Genomic DNA, 6,006 nt, shown 5'->3' with positions numbered 1-6,006 from the left:
TGTCACAAGGAATTAAGTGCTACGGGGAGAATGCAGGTAAGTGGAGTTGAAATGCCCATCAGCCATGATTGAATGGCGGAGTGGACTCGATGGGCCGAATGGCCTTACTTCCGCTCCTATGTCTTATAGTCTTATGGTCTACACTTGCCTTTAATTAAGAGAAAACTTAGGGCCTAGACTATTTTCTTGATATATTTGAAGGGGGTTTGGTCTGTACATAACAAACAGCAAGTGATAGACAGGGCTAAGTCATTCCACAAACAACAGATGGTACCTAAACTTCTTAAGCCTGCACATCCAGTTGGGTGAATAGTGGCTGAGCAAATAATCTCATCCTCAGTACTGGGGGAGCAAAGCTCTCTTAGTGCAAAAGAAAGGCTGAAGCATTCACAACCACCCGCAGCCAGCAGTGTCGATGGGATGATTCATCTCAGCCTCCTCCAGAGAAGCATTTCAAAAGCCAGTCTTCAGCCACTTCGATTTACTTCACATGATATCAAGAAACGGATGAAGGCACTGAATACCACAAAGGCTACAGGTGCCAACAATAGTAATGAAGACTAGTGGTTCAGAACTACTTCAGCACCTAGCCAAGCTGTTCAAGTACAGGTACAACACTGGCATCTACCTGACAATATGGAAAATTACCCAGGTATGTTCTATCCACAAAAACATGGTTCAATCCAACCTGACTGATTACTGGGAGAAAGTGAGGACTGCAGATGCTGGAGATCAGAGTCAAGAGTGTGGTGCTGGAAAAGCACAGCAGGTCAGGCAGCATCCAAGGAGCAGGAGAATAAATGTTTTGGGCAAAAGGCTTTGCCCGAAACGTCAATTTTCCTGCTCCTCGGATGCTGCCTGACCTGCTGTACTTTTCCAGCACCACGCTCTGATTGATTACTGCACTATCAGTCTCCTCTCAATCATCAGTGAAGTTATGGCAGAGTGATCAATAGTTCTATCAAGCAGGACTTACTTATAAATAACATGTTCATTGACACTCACTTGGGTTCCTCCAAGGTCACTTCAGCTCTTGACCTCATTAGGGCTTTGGTTCAAACATGGGGAAGAAAAGAGCTGAATTCCAGAGGTGAGATGTGAGTAACTGTCCTCAACATCAAGGCAGCATTTACCTGAATCATAGCAAAACTGGAGTCAATGGAAATTGGGGGAAACTCTCCACTGGTTAAACATCATACCTAGCAAGTTGGTTATGGTTGTTGGAGGTCAATCATCTCAACTACAGGGTATTGCTGCAGGGGTTCCTCAAATCAGGACAAAGATGCCTGCTTGACTGGCATGCCAAACACCTCCTTCAGTATTCCCTTCCTTTACCATCATTGCTCAGTTGTAACAGTTTGCACCATCTCCAAGATGCATGGCAAGAACTCACAAAAATTGTGCATTCCACATTCATGACCTCCATCTCTCAGAAAGGACAAGAACAGCAGATATATTGGAACACCACCACCCATCGTGACTCTTTTAATCTGTGGCTTTAGGCCAAGCTCCATGAGTTTGGGTTCAACTCATACTGATCAAAGAGAAGGCAAGACCAATAACTGTCTTGAGGATTGGGATTTCTTATAACACTGTTTATTGAAAACTAATATGACAATACATGATATTCAGAGGTATAGCAGAATCCAATTTTAATGTTACATTACAGACGTACTGTTCCATAAACACTTGTGTAATGCTAGTCGGTCTATTCCACATGCTTTTCTCTTCCTTTCTAACTCCACCCACATTGTGTTATTTATACCCAATGAGGAACAACTCTGTGACATGAGCACAAAGTTGTTCCAGTGTCCCAAAGCCCCTAGACACCCTTTCTAACCAGACTGTGATTCTACCTACCACCACTCAGTTCAAGTAGGCTATTCACCACCATCTTCTCCAGTGCAATTAGAATGGACAATAAATAATGGCCTAGCCATTGATATCCAAGTCTGTGCACAAATTTTAAATGTAGCTTCACCAGCTTCAGGTACAATCCTCAGAAAACCATGTACAGTCTCAACGCTGGCCTTTTGGGTATCTGTCATTTTAATTGTTCCATAGTTAGAACAGTGGCATCAGCTGCTCAGACCCTAAGCTCTTATATTTCCACATATCCTACCCCAACCTCTCTACCTATTTACCACATTTTATTCCTTTAAGACACTCCATTGACCAAGATGTTGGTCATCTGTCTTTAAAACCATTTAAGTGAATCTCTGTCTAATTTTGGTTGATTCACAGCCTGTACATTCAATGGCAGGTCAATAGCAATGATATTAAAAGGTATGAAACCCCCGTCACTTTAAAACAAGAGTGTCACCCAATTTACTGTTACTAATACCATGGACGGTTTGGCCATCACCATTGTATGCTCCTTGAATTGAAAAACTTGTCTTTTACAGAGTAAAAATGGCAATAACAGAAGTAGTATGTTTATATAGCACCTTAATGTAATGAATGGTTTCACAGGAGCGTTATAAAGTAAAGTAAGATAACAAGCCACACAGTTAATGTTAGATCAGGTGACCAAAAGCTTGGTTAAAGATGTAGGTTTGGTGAAAAACCTCAGTTTTAAGGGATGTCTCAAAAGAGAAAAGTGAAATAAAGAGGCAAGAGAGGTGCAGGGAGAGAATTCCAGAGCTTGGACCTAGGCAACTGAAGGGATAAGGTCACAGAGTCATAGAGGCATGGCCCCAATGGAAATCCATTACAGGCCAAAGTAAGAGGAGTATAGACATCTTGAAACGTTGTGGAGATGAAGTTGATTACAAAGAGAGGGGAGGAGGAGGAGAGGCAATGGAAGAATTCGAAAACAAGGATGAGAATTTTAACATCAAGACATTGCTTGACTGTGAGCCAGTGCAGGTTAGATTACTTACAGTGTGGAAACAGGCCCTTCGGCCCAACAAGTCCACACCGACCCACCAAAGCGCAACCCACCCATTCCCCTACATTTACCCCTTTACCTAACACTACGGGCAATTTAGCATGGCCAATTCACCTGACCTGCACATCTTTGGACTGTGGGAGGAAACCGGAGCACCCGGAGGAAACCCACGCAGACATAGGGAGAACGTGCAAACTCCACACAGTCAGTCGCCTGAGTCGGGAATTGAACCCGGGTCTCTGGCGCTGTGAGGCAGCAGTGCTAACCACTGTGCCACCGTGCCGCCCAAACAATGCGTCTTCTAAGGAAACCAAAAGAAAGGAACATCAGAACATGAATAAGCCATTCAGCCTGCTCATCCATCCAGGATCTTGTTGAACACTTCAATGCTTTTTAATCATGGCATCCACTTTATTTTTAAATCACATCCCTCCCTGGGTTCAAGACATCTCAAGTGAGGGAGAGCATCTTATCTGAATCTAAAGAGGCAAGAGATGGGAGTCAATCATCTCAACTACAGGACGTTGCTGTACCTTGTCAATGCAATATCTCCCATAACATGTATTTTAATTCTACAAACCAACTCCTGTGGGTGATGTTATCAAGAGCCTTCTGAGAAATCCAAATATACCACATTAATCAGCTCCCTTCATCAACTTTGTTAATAATATCCTCAAAAATCCCCAATTTGTTGAACATAATTTTCCATTCACCAATCATGCCGCCTATGCTTAGTTAGATCATTTCTTTCCCAAGTATCCATCCATGCATTCATGTTGATTGTGATGCATTCATTTTTATAAAACTCAATTGGTGAGACTCGCATTTCAAGGTTCTGTTTATGGTGCTGAGTGGCACATTCTGTTAAACACATTATCTCCGTGATCTAGAATTGAACTCAGCCCTAGCTTGTTTGCATTTTAAAGGGTATTGTGATTACTCCACACACATCTGTGTCAGTTGGTTTAACTGACAGTAATTTAGCTTCTGAATTCAGAAGTTGCAATTTCAAGTCCCAGTCCAAGCCCAACGTAAGTTTTACCTCGGAAGAACTGCTGCACTACCACCATGTTGATAAAGTCCTAACGTGAATTTCCACTGCTCAGTCAGGATGTTAAGCGGCAGTTGAAACTCAATGATAGCACTCTTATCTGTGAACCAGAATGCTATGAGTTCAATTTCCTCCTTGAGCTCTAAATTAAATTTGAGTCCCGTTTGGTGCAATTTCCCCACTAGTGTTTTTGATGAAACAGTAAGCAAGGCCTGGCCTGCCCTCTCTCTGCAGGTTGGGGTAAAGGATCCCAAGCCACAATTTCAAACAGTAAAGCAGCTCTCCTGTGTCCTAAAATCACAAAAGCAGATTTTCTCCCCTTGTTTGTTTTGTATGAGCAATTCTCATTGCAGACCACCCTGTTGTATCTGGCTGTCTGCACTATTGCTCACTGTGGGGTAGATTTGTTGTCACGATTGTGTTTTTGGGTAGATATCTACAGAGCCCACATTGACCTGATGTGATAGAGGGAAACCACCCACTAGTCTATTGAGAAGAGGGATTTGTCTTAAACCAGCTGTTGTTATTGCATGTTAGGAAATACAGCTTACAATGATATAATAGACCAGATTTTCTGATAAGAAGATACTTAATGTAACAGTATAGACTGGATCTAGATATCAGGATCATGCAGATATCCTGATGCAGCTAACACTGTGGAGGTTGCCTGGGAAGTCGCAACATCCAATAGGCAACTAGCTGGCTTCTGGAAGTCCCAACTTTCCATCAGTGTCAGAGGTTTTGGAGGGTTGACGGTTACCATTGCCAAGATTAGAGTGGTGCTGGAAAAGCACAGCAGGTCAGGCAGCATCCGAGGAGCAGGAAAATTGATGTTTCAGGCAGGAGCCCTTCATCAGGACTTCCCTCATTAACCCCATCCCTGGATCCGTGACACACCAGGGCCCAAACCCCTGACCTAACACAACCCACTGATCCAATACCCCTTCCCTGCACTGACCCGAGACCCCTGACCTTGCCTGATTCCCCACCAACTCTTCTGGACCTGACAGACCCCTGACGTTAGACTCTGCCTCCCACACCCACTTGGCTCCTGTCCATCTTCATTCACCTGCTACACTGCTCTCCCACCACATTCCTAACCCTGTCACCTACTGGCCAACCCATCCCCCTCTCTCCCTGTCACTCCCCTCCACCCACCAATCCACCTCAATCCACCAATCATCTCAACTCCTTACTCGTATCCCAACTAGGCCCCATACTTAACTGAATCAGTATGTTTTGAATTGGCTACATGACCCTTAAATCAGTGCAATAGAAATAGGAACCTTATGGGGCTATTAGATTTCATGAGAAAAAAAAAACTCCAACACTATTTGTAACTGTAAAAATAAATCATACATCGCAGATCAAAGATTTTGGAAGCTTATAGTGAGAAAGAGAAGCATAGTAATTGAAGATCTTATAACAATAGAACTCAGGAGCACAGGAAGTAGGACATGGAAATAGGTGAATCTGCTCCCACTCATAGTTAATCATGGGTATCAACTTCACTTGCCTGCCCACTGTGCATATCCCTTGATTCTCTGAGAGATCAAAAGTCTGTTTATCTCAGCCTAAAATGTATTCAACGATCCAGCAACCACAACCCTATGAGGGTAAAGAATCCCAAAGCTTCAGAACACTTTGAGTGGGAAATAAAATGTCTCCTGATCTCAGCTTAACTCCAGTCTCTTGCCTTTTCCCCATAACCCAGCAAGAAGTTAAAGTCTGGAACACACTGCCTGGAAGTATGGTGGAGGTAAGTTCAACCTAAGAGTATAAGAGGCCATGAGATAATTAAATGCATTGTAGCAACTCTGTGAACATGCCATTAGCCTTTTAATTGATTGCTGAAGCCAAATGCGAGCTTCTTGCATTCACCATAAAAGTGCACCCAAGTGGTTTGAGAAACATTTAAGAGTTTCTCACCTTTAAAAAAGATCTGCTTTTCTATTCTTATGATCGAAGGGTCACAGTTCACACTTCCCCATATTAAAATCTATCTAACATCATGTTGAACACTCATTTAACCATCTATCTATGTCTTTTTAACTATATCTCTGTG

The sequence above is a fragment of the Chiloscyllium plagiosum genome, chromosome 18 (genome assembly GCF_004010195.1).
Source record: "Chiloscyllium plagiosum isolate BGI_BamShark_2017 chromosome 18, ASM401019v2, whole genome shotgun sequence".
NCBI classification, from domain to species: domain Eukaryota; kingdom Metazoa; phylum Chordata; class Chondrichthyes; order Orectolobiformes; family Hemiscylliidae; genus Chiloscyllium; species Chiloscyllium plagiosum.
This window is presented reverse-complemented; position numbering follows the sequence as displayed.